General features: G+C 37.1%; 1 protein-coding gene across 1 annotated transcript in view; it reads left to right on the plus strand.

Annotated features, from left to right (window-relative positions):
* LOC105797660 (alcohol-forming fatty acyl-CoA reductase) overlaps positions 1-21,580 on the plus strand; it is an 84,406-nt gene that overhangs the window by 10,972 nt on the left and 51,854 nt on the right. The gene's annotated exons all lie outside the window — the stretch shown is intronic.

The following is a 21,580-nucleotide window of genomic DNA, read 5'->3' on the forward strand; positions in this document are numbered from 1 at the left end:
AAATATGGAGAAGAAACCGAGCGAAAGCTTTAGGCAGTATGCACAAAGATGGAGGGAAGTCGCAGTCCAAGTCCAGCCACCGCTCCTGGAAAAGGAAATGACCATGCTGTTCATTAACACCCTGAAAGCACCTTTCATCACACATATGTTAGGAAGTGTCACTAAAAGCTTTCCTGACATAGTCATGAATGGTGAAATGATCGAAAATGCTATAAGAAGCGAGAAAATTGATACAGAGGAGAGTAACAAGAGGTCAGTCCCAAGGAGAAGAGAAAATGAGGTGAACAATACAGGTTACTCTAAATCAGTTACTGTGAGTCAGCCAAGAAAGGTGGTTGGTAATCAACAGAATTCATCGGGGCAAGATTCCGGCATAAAGACTGAAAAGTTCCAGTTTACACCAATCCCAGTACGGTATAAAGAACTGTATCAAAATTTGTTTGATGCACATGTGGTTTCCCCTTTTCCTGTGAAGCCTCTACAACCTCCGTATCCTAAATGGTATGATGCGAACGCACAATGTGACTACCATACGAGAATTACGGGACACTCAATTGAGAATTGCACTGCCTTCAAGAAACTAGATGAACGACTCATCGACATGGGTGTTGTCAAGTTGGGTGACTCATCAAGTGCAGAAAATCCGTTACCCAATCATGATTGAGGATGGAGGGACTGCAATGTATGAAGAAGTGGTGAGAAGTTTGCACATCGATGCCATATATGCAGGCACAATTAAAAGGGTCCTTGTTAGATATTCGCCTTAGAGATGTTTTAAATAATGGGACTGCAGAGGAAACCCCTAAAGTATTTAGAGTCTGTTAGAGTAATGTTCAGAACACACTTGTTACTTTCAGCCTAGAAGTAATAGGAATTTCTTTGTGAAATAGGCTCACGTCTGAGCATTATTATTTTAATGAAATAAATCTTTGAGCAAATGTTCTTTCATTCTTTACGATTTTTTTTCATTCTTTCAGATTTTTTCTGCCAAATTATTCATTCATTCATTCATATTATTCATACATTCTTTTGTATATTCTTTGGTACCCACTATGGGTCCCTAAATATCAATGACGTGAGTGACGCTGCTACTGACTCAGAATCTCCTTTTGGGTGAGACATGTGTTTAAAGGATCTCACAACTTTGAATGTGACATAGATTGTAGCTTATGTCCAGACTTATTGAGGGTGGTAGAGGATAGACAGATCCTACCTCACAAAGAATCATTAAAAGTTGTGAGCTTGGTGAAGATTGGAATTGATATGACTTCAAAGACAAAGCATGACATTGTTGAGTTACTTCAAGAATTCAAAGATGTCTACGCATGGTCATACCGGGATACACCCAGGTTAAGCACTGTCATTACAATCTGAACAACAGCACGATATCAAAAATTTACAGTATGTCAAGATTAATATCATGAATGATGCAGTAAAAATTCTACCAGAGCAGTGTCTCTCTCTTTAGTTCATCACGGTTTTCTCTATTGAAGTTGAAATTTTTTCTCTCCGGGTATTGGCTGAGCAAGTTGGATGAAGCAGAACAGATCTAATCGCAATGTGATCAATTGAACTTGATAGAAGGAAGAAGGCTAAAAGCTATTCATCACGGTCAGATGCACCGGAAATGAATGATGCGAGCCTCTAACAAAAGGTTCATCATAGAGAATTCCATGAGGGTGACCAAATGTTAAAGATCCTCCCTCTACAAAAAATATTTTGGAGGGAAACGGATTCCAAATTGGGAGGAACTTTATGATTATAGAGAAGGTTTTTTCAAATGAGCTTTTTTTTAGCGAGATGGATGATAGACCTACAAAGTCCTGTAAACTCAGATTCAGTCAGGAAATATTCCGCTTAAAGAATGAGAGGACCAAGGTAAAAACCCGCAAAGTGAAGTTTGAGTCCAAAAAAAAAAAGAAATGTGAAAAAATGAAAAGATGAAAATGAAAAATGAAAAAGTAAAAATGGAGAGGCTAAGGTGAAAACCCGCAAAGGGCGCCTTAGAACAAAGGGGATTTGAGTTGAAAACCCAAAAAGGGCGGCTCAAATGTTGATCAAAGTGGCGTTTGAAATTTTCAGAGCATCTCAAATTCTGATCAGAATGGGGGCATGCAGTGGTCTTGCTATACCTGAATCAATAGGAAAGGGTAGGCGACATCTTGGGGCATCGACAAAGTACTCCTAAACACATGTTAAACTCCGAATGATCTTTAAAAAGTCTGTACAGAGAAGTTCAAGCTGCGATATCTGGGGCACCTAACCCTTATATTATTTTTTGTTATTCTTGGAACACTTCATTCATTTCCAATATATGCATTCCTAAATCAATTTCTTTGTTATCCATCTTTATTATCTTTGACAACTTATTCATTTCGAGCTATGCTCAGAACCAACTCAATTCTTATCCATGATATTTTTTGCAAGCATCTTGCATTAGAACAATGATTAATGGACTAATAAAACTTTCACAAGGGAAGTTTCTGAATAATATAGGAACCTTAAACATGACTATTGTTTAGAGCTCACCAGGTTGGAAATCTGATAAAGAAGAGTCTAAATTAAGACTATCCCTTTGATTTTTCTTGTCTAATGTATTAATTGAACAAAATGGCAAGATGTCGTGTTGGTGAGAAAGCTTCAATGAACAAGCAAACAATGATCACCGAATAATAAGAAGAAGTTGTTCTTGGAGAAGATTTCTTCATTTGTGCATGAGCATTTGGTAGGACACCCTGGGAATGGTGTAAGAGACCAAAGAGTTTCACGTTCTGTATCCTTGAATTGTGATAGCAGAGGATTGAGAAAAGGACAAATCTTTTACTCTTGGGTTTCCCGTTAGAGTTTCACGTTCTGTATCCTTGAATTATGATAGCAGAGGATTGAGAAAAGGACAAATCTTTTACTCTTGGGTTACAACGGGAAAAGATGGTACAAATTTTGGCATCCCAGTGGATCAAACTTGGAGGTTTACAGTGGGGGCAATCTGGTCAAGTGCTTATTTGGGTTCGCCAGCCGAGCATAAAGGTGCTATAGTACATTAAGCGATAGGACCTTAATAAACTTGGAGTAATGATATCATTTTCATGACATTCTACATTCATTCAAATGTCATTCATACATTTCTAGTTAGGAGCATGTGATTCATTCTGATCATGACATCCTAATCATTAGGCATAATTAGGTTCATAAATAAATCATGCAGGTCATGTTCCTCAGAGAACAGATCGGTGAAAGTATAAAGCCTTATCTCCTTGAGCAATAGTGGAGTAGCAACAGATCTTGTCTCCCCATACTGGTGGCGAAACAGATCGAAGAAAGCAGATCTTGTCTTCATGTACTGGCGTGAAGTAGATCAAAGATAACAGATCTTGTCTTCCCATACTGGTGGCGAAACAGATCGAAGAAAGCAGATCTTGTCTTCATGTACTGGCGTGAAGTAGATCAGAGATACCAGATCTTGCCTTCCCATACTGGTGGTGAAGCAGATCAAAGAAAACATATCTTGTCTTCATGTACTGGCGTGAAGTAGATCAAAGACAACAGATCTTGTCTTCCCATACTGGTGGAGAAACAGATCGAAGAAAGCAGATCTTGTCTTCATGTACTGGCGTGAAGTAGATCAGAGATACCAGATCTTGCCTTCCCATACTGGTGGCGAAGCAAATCAAATAAAGCAGATCTTGTCTTCTCATACTGGTGGCGAAGTAGATCGAAGAAAACAAATCTTATCTTCATGTATTGGCGTGAGGTAGATTGAAGAAAGCAAATCTTATCTTCATGTATTGGCGTGAAGTAGATTGAAGAAAACAGATCTTGTCTTCATGTATTGGCGTGAAGTAGATCAAAGACAACAGATCTTGTCTCCCCATACTGGTGGTGGAGTAGATCAAAGAGAACAGATCTTGTCTTCATGTATTGGCGTGAAGTAGATCAAAGATACCAGATCTTGTCTTCCCATACTGGTGGCGAAGCAGATCGAAGATGGTGGATTTTACCTCCCTGAGGTTGCAGTGGAGTACATTGAAGCCAGTATTCCTATCTCCTTGAAGTTGCAATGGAGTGGATTAAAACCGCAGATCTCATCTCTCTAAAGTTGCAGTAGAGCAGATCGTGTCAGATTTATCTTCAAGTTGTAAAAGAACAAGTTGAGACTATAAGTCTTATCTCCCTGAGGTTGCAGTGGAGTAGATTAAAGATAGCAAATTTTGTTCTTTTCAGAAGCTACGACGTATGAATCCTATCTCCCCAACATTAGAGTGGAGTAGATTGAAGCACCAGTTCCTATACCCCTGAAGATGCAGTAGGAAGGAATGAGGCTATTTGAAGTAAAGAAGCATTGAAGAAGTTGAGGCTCAGTAAGACCATGCATAATTGGGCCTTGTAGTCTTTGCTCTATTCCCGTTACACGACAATGAGCAAAGAGGGGCAGCTGTAATAAGGCCCAACCGGCCTGGGCCCATATGTAAAAAATAATGAACCAAAACAGAGAGTAAAAACCCAAATAAAAATGCCATTTTTACAAGCCCAATATCATTAACTGGCCCAAAACCTAGGTTTTACCCTAGCCCGATTTCAACATAGTCTAAAGCAAATATTTAGAAGCAGCAGCAACCCTAGCCGCATGTGCCTCCAGTAGCCTTTAGCGCCACCAGCAAGACTCCAATCGGCGTACGTCTCGGGGCCAATCTCCTCTCCACGCGCGCACAACCACCTGCAAAAACGGACTAAAAGAGTCCCAGTATTGTAAAAAAAAAAACAAAGTGTTTTCTCGGGCTATAAAGCCGAACTTGTATACTAAAAAGGGGGACGGATTTTTGGTATTGAGAGAATACAGAGAAAAAGAGAAAAAAGTCAATAAAGAACAGAAAATACGAGTTTTTTTTTAAGGTGATTCTTTTAGTTTTCTTTGTAGTAGCCATCGTTTTTACTTACATTTTTTTATTATTTTCTTTATCTTCATTTTATTTTATTTAAGCTAACAAAAAAGGGAGGAAAACTTACCCAAAAAAAACGCCGTGCCACCGCCATCTCCGTCGTGATCGGAGTTTTGGTGAGAGGGCCAATTGAGCGGCGGCGCAAGGACGCTAGGGTTCCAAACCCTAGCAGAGCAAACAGGGGGGCCTTCGTTTTTTTATTTTTTTCCTCTCTTCGGTTGTAATTGATTTTGAAAGGAGAAAATTTGTTTTAAATAATGGATCGAAACGGCGCCGTATTGTCCAGGCCTTGACCCGCACGGTGACCCAACCCGAAGGGGAGGATCCGCGCGTTTGGGCTTCGAAAGGGGAAATTGTGCATTTGGCCCCTCTCTTTTGCAATGCGCCCCAAATTAAGCCTGTTCGTTTTTTTCAAAATTAGGCCGCATATTTTACTCTTGTTTCAATTTGGCCCGTGCTACTGCGCAGTGTTTTGAGAGGATGGATTAATTTCCACTTGGGTCCTCCTTCTGTTGTGCGCATTTTAATTGGGTCCATTCGCTTATTCTCTAAATTTTAATTCGGCCCTCAAAATTCTTTTATTTTCGATTTAATCCTTCATCTGACATTTTTGTTTTTTTTAATATTGTTAATATTATTATTGCATTCTTACTATTATATTATTTATTATTTTTGTCATCATTATTATTTTCATTATTTTTATACATTTACATGCATATTTTTATATATTATATATGTACATATTTTTAATATATACTTTTAAGCTTTTATAAATTTACATATATTTTACGTATGCACACATTTTAAAAAAAGACTTTTCATACATACACATTTTAAAATCCACACATGTTTCTCATATTTTACAATTCAAAATACATTTTTTATATTGTACATATATATACGTTTTTTGAGTTATTATAAATATTTTTCTTATTCTATATGTACACGTTACTTGTACTCATATTATATATAGGTGTTTTAATATACATATACATATTTTCATGATTTACCAATACATATACATATACATTTTATTTTGTAAATATATACACATGTACATGCTTTTATGTTTATTTTATTTTCACGATTTTCAAATACATACATGCATTTTTTATTATATTTTGATTGATATATTCCATTTCATCTTTTATGTGTACACTTATATGTATGCATTAAATATATCTAACGCATATTTGTAAATTTATTTGTATATTATACCTACTTGTATATATATTTGTAAATGTTTATTCATATATGTTTGAAATTAGAGTATCTGTTTCATGATATACCTTAACCCTTTTTAGCATCCCTTTTAAAAATATATATTTTGATTTTCTCAAAGTATTTAAATCACCCTATTTTATAAATTCCAAAATATTTGGCATTCATGATTCTCGTGAAAGATCGTGTCCTAACTTACTGGATCGCGATTATTTTTCGATGAGTTTAAAAAGCCAAGTATTTCTTTTGCAATAAATTCACAAATTTCAAATGAAGCTTATTCTCGGGGATTCAAAATGTTGGGTCCTAACTTATTGGTCCCGATATTTTGACTCCTCGAGATAAGAATTTTCAAAAGCAAAAGGCAATATTCGGGTATTTTGGAGATTTAAAAACATTGTGCCCTAACTCACTGGGTGTGGTGTTTTATTTCTTTGAAATATGAATGTCTTACTATTTTGATTTATTCATGAAATAAAGAGTTTCCTTTTAAAATCTTTTCAAATTTTCGACACCAAGACATTAACAAAAATCAATTTGGTACCAATTTTGGGCGTTACGAGGGTGCTAATCCTTCCTCGGGCGTAACTGACTCCCGAACCTGTTTTTTCAAATTTCGCAAACCAAAATTATTTTTTAAGGTGGGCCGATCAGACCTTTATAAAGGATCGGTGGCGACTCCTGTTTTGTTTTTAAAGTCGACAACCAAAATTTTTGTTTTCAAAAAAGCGGTTTCGACAATTTTATTTGTCCAATCTTTAATAATTATATCTTTAATTAAAAAATAAACTTTATAATCTTCTCATCCTTATACAACACTTTGATATAAAATTCTTACTTCCATGGAATGTACTTACAAAAATGGGCATGCCAAATATATAGAAACATATATAATGAAATCAATAAATAACAATTTGATAATTACATGTGGACTATTAATAATTGTTAAGACATGCAATTTTCCTGACTATGGGTGAGCATTCGATCGAATCGAATCAAAAATTTTCGAGTTAATCGAGTTTTCGAATCTCATTTTATCATCCTAACTTTATTTGAAGTTTTCTCGAATCGAGTCCAGTGAGATGGAATTCGAATCGAATCGAATCGAATATATTTGTTCGAGTTAAATTGTAAAAAATAATTTTGGGTCCTTGTAACCATTGTCACCCATCGTAATAAAATTTGTCCACCTTAATCAATTTTTTTATTAACTTTCATCACTTCATAATTTATTTATTAATTTTTTATATATTGGTTAGCTTCTTTGCTTGCTTAGTTGTTTCAATTATCTTCAGATTCTTGTCACTATGTATTTTAGAATTAAAAATATATTAAATGTAAAAATATGATTTTTTAATAAAAGTTATTTTAAAAACAAAATGTGAAATTGATACCAATATAAAATTTTAACACGAATATATTATGGCATAATTAATAATTCAATTTTAATATAAATATTCAATATGACTAAACAGTTCAATAATATAAATAATATAAAATGTGAAATTTAATTTAATAATATAAATAGTAGATATAAATAAAATTATTACTATTTATGTTTAGTGATTTTTTTTGGATAATTTTGATTTTTTATTTGAGAGTAAAGGGTGAGAAGTAAAAGTTTAGGGGAAAAATAAAAAGTTTTGGGGAATAAAAGTTTGAGGGAAAGTAAATAGGGGAGTAAAATTTTGGAGGGAAAATATTAAAAAAAAATTGGAGGGGGGAGGGTTTGGGATAGATGAGAGGTGGGATGGGAAGAGAATAAAAGTTTTAGGGGAAAAGTGGGAGAGAGCAAAAATTTTGGGGGAAAATAAAAGGTTTTGAGGGTTTTTGGGAGTAAAATTTTGAGAAAAAATAAATGGGAGAGTAAAATTTTGGTGGGAAATGGATTTTGGGTGGATTGAGGGTTGGGAGGAGGAGTAAAAGTTTTGGGGGAAAGTGGGAAGGAGTAAAAGTTTTGAGGAAAAAGTAAAAAGGTTTGGGAGTTTGGGGTAAAAATGTAAAATATTATAGTTTGATATTCGAATTATTCGAATTATTCGAGTTATTCGAATTCGAAAACTCAACTCGATTCGAACTCGAAATTCGAAAAAAATATTCGAGTTAATTCGAATAACTCGATTAACTCGAATAACTCGATTCGTTTAACTCGAAATTTAATTTTTTTCGATTTTTTCGAGTCGAATCGAATTTTGCTCACCCTTATTCCTGACTACTGTACACTCAACGTTTCTTATTAAATAAATAATAATAATTTACATAGAAAATTTCATTTTAAAAAATTCAATGCAAGTCATCTTGATTTATCATCTACGGAGATTAATATACTAATCATGTATTTATAAAAATTATATATTAATGTTTCTATTTTATCAATGCATAGCATTATCACTAATTGAAATCCGGATAAAATCAATTCTCTTTTAATAAAAAAATCTAAATAATTACAAAAAAAATTTAACACAACAATCAAAGCGAATCATATTAATTGAAATACAACTTGGCTAAATTGTAATATATTACTAGATCTTTACCCAAAAAACAACTATTTGGCTAATAAGCTCCATAAATTTACTTATCTCATTCAATTTTTATTGTATATTATGCTAAATTTTACGACTACTTCGCTTAATTAAAATTGCTCTACTTCATCAAGCATTCATTTATTATTATTATTTTGAATTTTTCATAGTAATAGAATCAACAATGTCGAAACCATTTTTTTGAATTTGAAAAACGGGTATTGATTTTGAAAATGGAAATGAGAGTCGCCACCGATATTTTATTAAGGTGTGACCGGTTCACCATTAAAATAATTTTGGTCTGCGAATTTTGACAAAAAAATAGGTTCGGGAGTCGGTTACGCACGAGGAAGGGTTAGCACCCTCGTAACACCCAAATTTGGCACCGAATTGATTTTTTTTAATGTCTTAATGTCGAAATTTTGAAAAGATTTTAAAATACGATCCTTCCCTTTTTTATTAATATTAGTTTTATAAAAGATGCTTGGATAAATCGAGGCGAGTGCTAAAGACCTTCTCGTCTCAGAGTAATAAAATGTCACACCCAATATATTAGGGCACGACATTTTTAATCCTCGAGAATAAGCTTGTCTTTTGATTTTCAAAACTCGTGTGGCGGAGTTTAAAAGGGATATTCAATTACCTTAAGTCAGATGAAAAATCGAAGCCCAATACGTTAGGGAACGATTCCTCAAAATTCCTAGTATTGAATACTATCCCTATTATTTTTTTAAATCTTCATTTCGAGAAAAATGGCATGTCACATCCAATACATTAGAACGCGACATGTCGAATTCCCGAGAATGGGTTTTAACTTGCGTGTTTTGGTTAACGAAAATTCTCGATCGATTAGATTCAACGAGGAAAATTGGAACCCAATACGTTAGGGCCCCAATTTCTCGAGGATTCCAAATTTCGAGTATGGCGTTAATCTTAAAATATTTGCATGCAATAACTTTGACTTTTATAAACTTTTGAATGAATAAAACAATTGAATGATAAACAACATAAAGAGTGATACACTAATGAATTACAAATAATCAATAGGCAAACACCAACAAAGCATAGTAACAATAATCTCAATCATACATCATATTAGTACCAATAACATCGACATTCAAAGAATAGATGAATTATTAATACCAAAAATATGTGTGACACTTTTAGAATAAACAATAAACATATAAGTTTGAATTAAGCAATCTAAAAAATATCAAAATAGAGTTTTAGGTAAATATTGCATATGAAGATAACCCAAAATACATGAATTAATATATAAAAAATATTACACATGGATTGGAAAATTCTTTTTGATACGCGTGTATAGCAGTATGTATAAAGGGTAGATATGAATGAAATATAATAAAACAAAGTTTTAAATGAAATAAGTCATGTATATAATAAGTAGAGAAACATAAATATGAAATCAACGTCACAGTAGGTATATTTGTGTAATAAGGCTTAATACAAGTTGTATATACAAAATAATATGATATAATAATGTTATTGATTTCTTAGCACAAAAGTGTATATGAGAAGAAAAATCTAGGAAAAACGTATTATTATTATTTAAAAGGACTCATTAAAACGTATAAATAATAATAATTAACACAAAATATGTACTAATGTATTAGAATAAAATTTAAAGCAACTGTATGTAGCAACATAAAGTCATGTATAGGTGTATATATATGGATAAATGAATATATAAAATAAAGTAATAATAATGCCAATAACAACCATAGTAAAAGTAAATAACAAACCCAGCAATAAAAAAATGGAGGATGAAATCGGCCTCAAAATAGCATTTTAGGGACAAAATGTAAAATGAAATGAAAAGAAAGGCCCAAATTATAAGGTGCGACCGACATGAGGGACTAAAGGAGGAATATTCCCTACCCTCAAAACGCGGCACTGCAAAATGGACCCAATCGAAACAAGAGCAGAGTATAAGGTTAAAATCTAAAGAAATGAAGAGGATTAATTTGCGTCACCCCGTAAAGTTACGAGGGTCATTCGCGCAATTTCCCCAAGCTAAACGAAATGCGCGGATCCTTCCCCGGGTCGGGTCACCGCTCGGTTTGGGCCATTGAACGACGCCGTTTAAAATCCAGCAGTCAAAACTTAAAAAAAACAAACACAAAATTTTAACCTAACACTTTCCTTTTTTCCTTTTAAAAAAAAAACTCTCTCACTCATTAGGCGCCGCTCGACGGTTCATCGCCTTCTTCCAAGGCTCTCCGAACCACCCTAGTCTCCGATGACAACGGAGAAGGAGCAACAATTCCGGTTGAGAGGTACGCTTTCCTTCCCTTTTGCTTGTTTATTTCATTAGTAAACGCATAACAAAAGGAAAATAAAAAAACATGAACTGCGAAAAAAAGGGAGAGGGTGAACCCAGGAATCACGTTTTTGGTGTTTTTGTATTCTGATTGCAGAAAAAACGTGAAGGTTACAACATATTCATCCCTTTTATAGTTTCTACTTTACAGAAAAATAAAAATAAAAATCGCCCTTGTTCTGCCTTTTTTATTTTTTCTCTCTCTGTTCCTCTTTTTGTATTGTTTGTGTCTGCTTTCTGCTGGTTTGTGCATCTCCTGCAGGTATGGAGAGCAGGTGTGCGGACGTGGAGGTACGGGGCGATGGTACATGTGCAAGGGAGCGATGCTTGGCACGCGCGGGGAAACGATGGGGTATCTGTTGCGGTGCTAAGGGCCCTAGCCGCTAGGGTTTGCCATTGTGTGTTAGGACATTGGGCCTTTTGGGCTGAATCAGTTTGCTGGGTTTAGGTTTAGGGCTTAATTTGGGCCTACTGTTGGATTTTGGGCTTGTATTGTAATTTTGGACTGTGGACATTTTAATTATATATTGGTTTTTTAATATCTGTATCGGGCCCGGGCAAATTGGGCCTATTACAGCTGCCCCTCTTTGCTCATTGTCGTGTAATGAGAATAGAGCAAAGACTAAAGAGGACCAATTTATCCCGATCGTACTTGGACCTTGGTGCTCCTCTTCAAGTAGCCTCATTCCATCTTGCTGCATCTTCAGAGGTATAGGAAATAGTGCTTCGATCCACTCCACTACAATGTTAGGGAGATAGGATTTGTAACTCGTAGCTTTTTAATCCGCTCCACTACAACTTCAGGGAGATAGGATTATTGAATTCAATCTGCTCCACTGCAACCTCAGAGAGATAAGATTTGCTTCTTCAATCTGCTTCACTGTGACTTTAGGGGGATAAGACTCATTTTTTCAGTCTACTCCGCTGCAACCTCAGGGAGAAAAGACCTGATGCGATCCACTCTACTGCAACTTCAGAGAGATAAGATCTATTACTTTAATCCGCTCCACTACAACTTCAGGGAGATAGTATTATCGGCTTCAATCTGCTTCACTGCCAATGCAAGAAGGCAAGACGTGCTATCTTCAACCAGCTCCACTGCACTCGATGGAGGCAAGACTTTGTTTTCGATCTTCTTCGTTGTTAACGCAGGAAGGCAAGATCTACTATCTTCATTAATCTATTTTCTGGGGAACATGACCTGTATGATGAACCTAACTATGCCTAATAATTAGGATGGCATGATCAAAATGAATCAAATGCTCCTAACTAGACATGTGTGAATGGTGTTTACATGAATGCAGAATTTTATATTTTCTGAGAATGATCCCGCTTAGGTTGTCATTACTTGAAGTTTATTAAGGCTTTGTGACTACCGTGCTATAACGCCTTCTCGCTCGACTGGCTTTTCTGAAGACACAATTAGCCAGGTTGCCCCCCACTGTAAACCTTAAAGTTTAATCCTCTAGGATGCAACAGTTGCATCTTCATTCTCCATATGCGACTCAAAAATGAGGAGATCTAGCTTTTCAACTTTTTCCATCGCAACTTGAAGGATACCAAACGTGTATTTCTTTGGTTTTTATGTACCATTTTCAGAGTGCCACATCAAATGTGCGCGAAAAAATTTCCTTTAGAGAGACCCCTTTTTACCAACTCACGATTATTGTTGACATTTCATTCAATCGCTACTTCTGTCAACAGAATCAAAAGGGATTGTTTAAAATCAGACATTTCCCTTAGATTTCTAACCTTTAAACCTAGTTCGTTCTAAACAATAGTCCTGTTTCAGATTACCGTATTATTTAGAGATTTTTAGAGTAATGTGCAAAACTTACTTTGTGAAAGTTTAGTAGTCCATTAATCATTATTCCAATGCAACATGCTTGCTGAAAGATTATGCCTATGGATCAATGTTGGTTCTGAGCATAGCTCGAAAGAGATAAAATATCAATAATAGCGAAAGAAAAATAACAAAGAAGTTGATTGAGAATATGTATACTAATAAAAAGGAAAAATGTATTAACACATTCAATACAATAAGAACTAGGTGCCCCAGTTATCGCAGCTTGAATTTCTCTGTACAAACTTATGAGGACTATTCTGAGTTTAGCATGTGTTTAGGAGATCTGTAGTACTCTGTTGATGTTCCAAGATGTCATATGCCCTTTCTTGTTGGTTCAGGTATAGCAAGATCATCGTATGCCCCGATCAAAATTTGAACAGTTACAATTTTCTCATGCCCCTCTCTGACATATTTGAGCCGCCCTTTTCGGGTTTTTGACTCAAATCCCCTTTGATCTCAAGGCGCCCTTTGCGGGTTTTCACCTTGGCCTCTCCAAATCTCCCTTTTTTTTAAAGAAGCAAAGCGCCCTTTGCGGGTTTTCACTTTGGTCCCCCTCCTTCCAAGTGAAGTATTTTTTGACAGAATCCGCGTTTACGCGGTTTGACAAACTTTTACCATCCATCTCACTTAGAATCATAGCTCCACCAGAAAAGACCTTCTTTACAACATAAGGACCCTTTCAATTTGGCATCCATTTTCCTCAAAAGTCCTTTTGCATAGGAAGGATCTTTTTTAGCACCAAGTCTCCTTCGTGAAATTCTCTGGGACGAACCTTTTTATCATAGGCTCGCATCATTCGTTTCTGGTACATTTGCCCATGGTGAATGGCTCTTAACCTCATATCCTCTATTAGGTTCAACTGATCATAGCGAGATCGAACCCACTCAGCTTCGTTCAACTGGAGTTCAGATAATACCCGTAGAGAGGGGATCTCAACTTCAATGGGTAATACTGCCTCCATTCCATAAACTAGAGAAAAAGTGTTGCCCTGGTAGAAGTTCTAACAGATGTTCGATAGGCAAGGAGAGCAAATGATAACTTCTCATGCAAATCTTTGTAAGTCTCAGTCATTTTCCCCATAATTCTTTTAATATTCTTATTGGCCGCTTCCACTGCGCCATTCATTTTTGGATGATACGGCGATGAGTTATGATGCTTGATCTTAAATTGGCTGCAAACCTCAGCTATCGTGCTATTGTTCAAATTCAACGTATTGTCAGATATGATTCTCTCAGGCATTCCATATCGACAAATAATCTCCTTTTTCAAGAATTTACTGACTGTTGACTTCGTGACATTTGCGTATGAAGCAGCTTCTACCCACTTGGTGAAGTAATCAATGACCATGAAAATGAAGTGATGCCCATTAGAAGCCTTCAGCGATATCGGCCAAATGACATCCATACCCCACATGGAAAATGGCCATGGAGAGGTCATAACATGAAGTGGCGAAGGGGGTGCATGCATCTTGTCCCCATAAATATGTCATTTATGGCATTTCTTGGCGTAATTAATGCAATCCCCTTCCATAGTGGACCAATAGTATCCAAATCTCATGATCTGTCTGGCCATGGTGAAGCCATTGGCGTGTGTCCCACAGATACCCTCGTGGACTTCCTCCAAAATTTTCTTAGCTTCCACGGCATCCACACATCTTAACAGTACTTGATCTTTCCTTCTTTTGTATAGCACTTCCCCGTCTAAGACATATTCGATGGCCATTCTTCTCAGAGTTCTCTTGTCGTTCTCCGTTGCTTGACTAGGGTACTCCTGATTCTTCACATACTGTTGGATACTCTAATACCAAGGATGATCATCTTTCCCCTCCTCCTCAATATTGCAGCAATGGGCTGGGGTTTCATAAATACTCATCTGAATAGGCCTTATTACTTCAAGCCTGTTTACCTGAATCATCGAAGCTAGAGTAGCCAATGCATCAGCTATTTGGTTTTCCTCTCGTGTGAGATAACTGAAAGTGATATCGTCAAACTCATCAACCAACTCAAGGACCAGCTTTCTGTAACTGATTAATTTAGGGTCTCTAGTTTCCCATTCCCTTTGAGTTGGTATATCACCAATGCGGAGTCCCCATATACTCTTAGCACTTTGATGTCCCGTTCGATGGCTGCACGAATGCCCATAATACATGCTTCATATTCTGCCATATTATTTGTGCAATCAAAGTCCAACTTGCTAGCCATAGGGTAATGATCTCCACTCGGGGATACCAAGACTGCCCCAATTCCATTACCCATAGCGTTCGAAGCTCCGTCGAAATTTAACCTCCACTCGTGATCTCTTTGAGGATTTTCTTCAGTGCTTGCTACAAACATCAAATCCTCGTTTGGAAAATCGAAGTTCAAAGGCTCATAATCCTCTAAGGCCCTACTAGCCAGGAAATCAGCTATTACACTCCCCTTTATGGCCTTCTGACTTACGTATACTATGTCAAATTCAGAGAGCAGGATTTGCCATCTAGCCATCCTCCCATTTAAAGCAGTTGATTCCATCATATATTTTAAAGGATCCAACCTTGAAATCAACCATGTCGTATGATACAACATATACTGCCTTAGTCTTCGTGTTGCCCAGATTAAAGCATAACACAATTTCTCGATTGACGAATACCTCATTTCACAGCCAGTGAATTTCTTGCTGAGGTAATATATCGCCCTTTCTTTCTTTCCCGTTTCATCGTGTTGGCCCAATACACATCCCATGGAATTCTTAAACACCGTTAGATACAATACCAATGACCTATCCAGACTTGGCGGTGATAATACGAGAGTATTAGCCAAATATTACTTTATCTTGTCAAAAGCCTGCTGACATTCCTTATCCCAATCACCCGGGTTATGCTTCTTTAAAAGACGGAATACTGGATCACATTTCTCCGTCAATTGTGTAATGAATCGAGCAATGTAATTCAATCTTCCTAGGAAACTTCAGACTTCCTTTTGAGTGCACGGAGGGGGCAAGTCTCGGATTGCCTTTACTTTGTCTGGGTCCACCTCAATCCCCCTCTTACTAACTATGAAGCCTAATAACTTCTCTGATCTGGCTCCAAACATGCATTTTGCGGGGTTAAGCTTAAGCTAAAGCTTCCTCAATCTCAAAAATAATCTTTTCAAGACTTGAACATGCTCTTCTTCAGTTTTAGATTTGGAAATCATATCATCAACATAGACTTCGACCTCCTTATGCATCATGTCATGAAACAAGGTCACCATAGCCCTTTGATATGTTGCTCCCGCATTCTTCAATCCGAAAGACATTACTTTGTAACAAAATGTTCCCCATAAAGTAATGAATGTTGTTTTTCCCATATCCTCATGGTGCATCTTTATTTGATTGTATCCAGAAAAGCCATCCATGAAAGAGAATAGTGAGTATCCCGCCGTATTGTCTACCAAAGTATCAATGTGAGGCAACGAAAAATTATCCTTTGGACTAGCCTTATTCAAATCCCTGTAATCCACGCACATCCGTACCTTTCCATCTTTCTTGAGAATGGGGACGATGTTAGCTACCCAATTTGAATATTTGATCTTTTGTAAGAATCCAGCATTGAACTATCTTTTGACCTCTTCTTTTATTTTTAGCACAACATCAGGTCTCATCCTCTTGAGCTTCTGCTGAACTGGTTTACAATCTTCTTTTATGGGCAGACGATGTACCACAATGTTAGTACTTAGCCGGGCATATCTTGGTATGACTATGCGAAGACATCTTTAAATTCTCGAAGCAATTCAGTGAGGTCTTGTCTGGTCTTTGTGGTGATTTCAGTTCCAATTTTCACCTACTTTCCCTCCTCTAGGCTCACGATTTCTAATGATTCCCTATAAGGTAGGATCTGCACATCCTCTTGTTATACCATTCTCGACAAGTCTGGAGATATACCACAGTCTTCGTCATTTTCAAAGTCATGAGATCCCTCTAAACACATGTCTTGCTCAAAAAGGAGCTCCGTGTTTGAGTCAACGTCACTCATGTCATTGATATCTGAGGACCTATGAGGGCATATCAAAGAATATACCAAGAATATATAAATTTATGAATAACTATTTGTTTAATAAGGTTATAAATGAAAGAATAATTTGCAGGACAATCAATTAATATTTACTTGTATGAAAGGTAAAATGAAAAAAGAATAATTGTTCGAAATGAATGTAAAGATGTATTTCATTAGAATAATGATGTTTAGGCTCAAGCCTCTTTCACAAAGGATTTTCCTATCATTTCCAGGCTAAAACAACAAGAATGTTCTGAGCATTACTCTGAATAAGCCCTAAAGACTACAGGGATTTCTTCCACAGTCCAGTTGTTTAGCTCGCTTCCAGGTTCGTAAGGGCAGATCTCCAGCAATGCCCTTTTTTCAGATGTTTCAATAGCATTGATATGGACATCTTTCAACATTTCTCTAATGTCTTCGCTTCTGGGCACCCCACGTTCAGTATGAATAAATCCACCCGATACAAAAGATATAAATATGTGGGGAAAGAACGTAGGCTCCCACTTGACCTCTTTTCCGCTCAAACGTGCCCTTATTCTCTCTTGTCTTTTTTCTACCTCTTTCTTCTTCTGCTTCATGTCTGGCTTGTATCCTAAGCCATAACTGTCAAACTTTTCCTTCAACATCGGTGCTTCAATCTTTCCTTGAAGGTACTTTCCCAATCCTCTCCCGGGTGAAGCTCCTCTTCCAATCATCAATTGCAGCCCCATCTCAGTGGTCTTAGATATTTTCGGTACCGAAACTCTGCTTCCTTCAGCAATGAACATCGTGTTCACAAATTCTAAAGACTGAAAAGAGCATTCCACTGCCTCATCATCAATCTCCACATAAGGTGCATCGCCAGTTACTGTCGCGATGATCTCTTCCTCCGTATTTATGGTGACCACCCGACCCTCTGATACTATCTTCACCTTCTGGTGTAGCGATGAAGGTACTGCCCCAGCCGAGTGTATTCTTGGCCTTCCCAATAAACATTTGTAGGAAGGCTTAATATCCATCACCAAGAAGTCCACATCATAAGTAATTGGGCCAATCTTTAATGGTACCTCAATTCTCCCCATAACTCTCTTTTCCGTTCCATCAAATGCCCTTACTATGCTCTGGCTCGTTTTCATGTGGGAACTATCCATCGGTAACCGACTAAGAGTAGATAAAGGAAATACGTTCAGTACAGATCCGTTATCAATTAGGATCCCCGGGAGTATGTACCCTTTGCATCGGGCAGTGACGTGCAGGGCTTTAGTGGAACCTCTTCCTCCAGATGGTATTTCGTCATCACTGAAGAAGATAAAATTGTCAGCATTTATGTTGCTGGCCAACCGATCCAGCTTGTTCACCGAAATATCATTCGCTACATATGTTTCATTCAGTACTTTAATACGCTTCTGAACTTCGGAGCAAAGCTAATATAGAAATACGGGCCGGCTATTTGCGTAGCTGCTCCACAATGCTATATTCGCTGTGTTTCAAAAACTTCAAAAATTCCTTTGCCTCCCCTTCTTTTACTGGTTCATTGACCAATGGCTCAACTTCCACGGCATTTGCTTTCTTCTGCTTTTTCTTCCAATTCTCATCTCTTGATGACTCTGCCTGAGCGTCATATCGCTTCCCATTGCGTGTGTAAGAACCTATTTCTTGATTTCTTTCTGCTCCCTTTCCCAATATTGTCACGTTACATCCATAATTCCATGGCACCATTTTTTCATCCTTGTATGGGAAATTCGATGGTTTCTGGATTACAATTTTTGGTGTTGTCTGGACCCTGGACCCATCGCTCCGAGGGCGTGAAATGATGACCATAGGATAATTCGTTTCCGTGGTCTTTGCTGCCAACTTTGATGCGCAAATATTTCTTTTACCCTCTGCTTCTTCATAAAACCTCATCTCTTTGTTGTCCATCATGCTTTGGACCAAAGCCCTGAATCCCTCACACTCTTAAATTTCATGTCCTACCTCATGGTGGAATTCACAATAGTTTTCAGCCTCATATCCTTCTTCAGAATCTGAAATAATTAGTCCCCTCTTTGTCATCTCTCTCCAAACCCATTTCAACGGAGTTTTTACTTCAGCAATGTCGTTCTTGACTTCTTCTCCTCTGCTTTCGCTCATCATATTCACCCCCTTATCAGCATGATTAGGAAATGGATTTTCTGCGTTAGGTGAGTCATCAAATTTGACAACCCCATGCTAATAAGTCTCTCCACTACCTTCTTAAAAGCCGTGCAATTCTCTATTGAATGCCCTGTAATTCCCGCATGGTAATCACACTATGCATTCGTATCATACCATTTAGGATACGGGGGTTGCAAAGGGCTTAAGTAAAAGGGAGAGACAACGTGTGCGTTAAACAATTTCTGATACAGCTCCTTGTATGACATCGGAATTGATGTGAACTGGGGCTTCTCAGTACCCTGTCTTACGCCAGATTCTTGTCTTGCTGAACCTTGTTAACTGGCAGCCACCTTTCTTGGCTGACTCACTGTAACCGACTTGTTGTATGCTTTTACGTTGTTTACTTCATTTTCCTTTCTTCTCGAGGCCGATCTTTTGTTGCTCTCTCCCACTTCTATCTTCTCATTTCTTATGGCATTCTCGATCATTTCGCCATTCATTACTATATCTGAGAAACTTTTGGTTGTACTTCCTAGATGTGCGTGATGAACGGGGCTTTTAAGGTATTGATAAAGAGTATTGTAGTTTCTCTTTCTAGGAGCGGTGGTTGGACTTGAATAGAAACTTCCCTCCATCTTTGTGCGTACTGCCTGAAACTATCACTTGGTTTCTTCTCTATGTTCTGTAACGTAATTCTATCGGGGGTCATATCTGTTACATGGCTGTACTACTTCATGAACGCTTGTGCTAGGTCCCTCCATGAACCGATTTTGGTACGACTCAACTGATTGTACCATTTAGATGCTGCCCCTACCAAACTGTCTTGAAAACAGTGGATTAACAATTGATCGTTATTAACGTAGCCAGTCATCCTTCTACAGAACATAGTGATGTGAGCCTCAGGGCAGCTAGTTCCATTATATTTCTCGAATTCAGGCATTTTGAATTTGGGAGGCAGTACCAAATCGGGGACTAAGCTTAGATCTTTAGCGTCGATTCCCAGATTGCTATCAGCGCTTTCCAAGGCTTTAAACTTTTCCTCCAACCACCTATACCTATCCTCCCATTGTTTTGGCAATTCTGCGCTTATTCTTCCTTCTTCAGCTATTTCATCTAAATCCAGAACAGCAGGATTGATTGGGTTTTCTCCCGGGTTTAAAATCGATCGTCCTTGAAATATTGTGGCACCAGTTTGTAATTGTTATGGCATAATTGTGACAGACTATCTTCTCGGGTATATTTTAGTTTGTGTTCGTACATTTGGTGGAGTGAAACCCGGAGGATATAATGGATCCTCACTACCCTCTCCATGATCGGCCATAGGGCCCTTTCCTTTATCTACTCCTCTCGTCAATAGATGGGTCAATTCAGCCATGGCATCTTTTTGAACTTTGATCATTTTTTCTGTCATGTCCTCCTCAATTTTATCTAGTCGCTCTTGCATTTGTGCTTGCAAGCGTTCTTGTATATCCTTTTACATTTGCTCCAATTTCTCTAATCTTTGGTCCATTTCCTTAGTTTTCCGTCGAGTACCGTATTGATGCTTAATTGGTGAGCCTTTGTCGGTTTCCAGGTTAACTGAAATGATTTTAACCAATTAGGGTCGTTTGGTGGACTTTAATGCATATGATGCAGTGTAATGCAATGCATGAATGCAAAAAGGCGTCGATTCTGATTCAATTTCATTTAGGAAACTTTACTAGAAAACAAAATTCTTTACATAAAACAGGTTACATATATTGTAATGGCCCAAATTTGAGGTTATCGGAACAGTGGTTTCGGGACCACAAATCCGATGAGAAAAATTTTATTTTTCTTATATTTTTATGGTCTACAATTTCACAAAATGATTTCGTGAAAATTTCGTTCGAAAATTTCGACGTTTGGGCACTCAATTTAGTCAAAAGGACTAAATTGTAAAAGTGCAAAAGTTGAGTTCTACATGTTAGAGGTGTCCAATTGTTATGAAACTTTAAATTGGAGGTCCTTATATGGTAATTATACCATTGGTAACTTGGTAGACAAAATGGACATGAGATAAGTGAAATAGAAAATTTTTAAGTTAGGGGCAATTTGGTAATCTAGTAACTAAAATGAATTAAAAGGAAAAAGATGACAAATTATGCTCATCTTCTTCATATGAACGAAATCAGCAAGGGGAAGCCATAGTTAGGGTTTTCAAGCTTCCAAGCTCCATAATCAAGAAGTCTGAAACTCGAGGTTAGACAAAGGGAAGAATAAAGTTGAAGACTAAGTTGGTGAATTTGGCTATAATTGGTACCGAGGTAAGTTTACGGTAAATAAATGCAATATTTCCATATTTATTATCAATGCTGTTATTTTCCAGCAACTATGAATTTATTTTATGAATTTATTTGATGATGATCTAAGCATGAAATGATAGAGAATTAAAATTTAAAAGTCCCGTTGATACATAAGGATGGTAATGGATACGAATGTCATGACATTTGGGTAAAGAGATCCCATGTAAGACCATGTCCGAGACATGGCATTGGCATCCTTAAGATCATAAGAGGTCCTCTGTAAGACCATGTGCGGGACATGGCATGGGCACCAAGACGAGAGGTC

The sequence above is a fragment of the Gossypium raimondii genome, chromosome 9 (assembly GCF_025698545.1).
Source record: "Gossypium raimondii isolate GPD5lz chromosome 9, ASM2569854v1, whole genome shotgun sequence".
Classification (NCBI taxonomy): Eukaryota; Viridiplantae; Streptophyta; class Magnoliopsida; order Malvales; family Malvaceae; genus Gossypium; species Gossypium raimondii.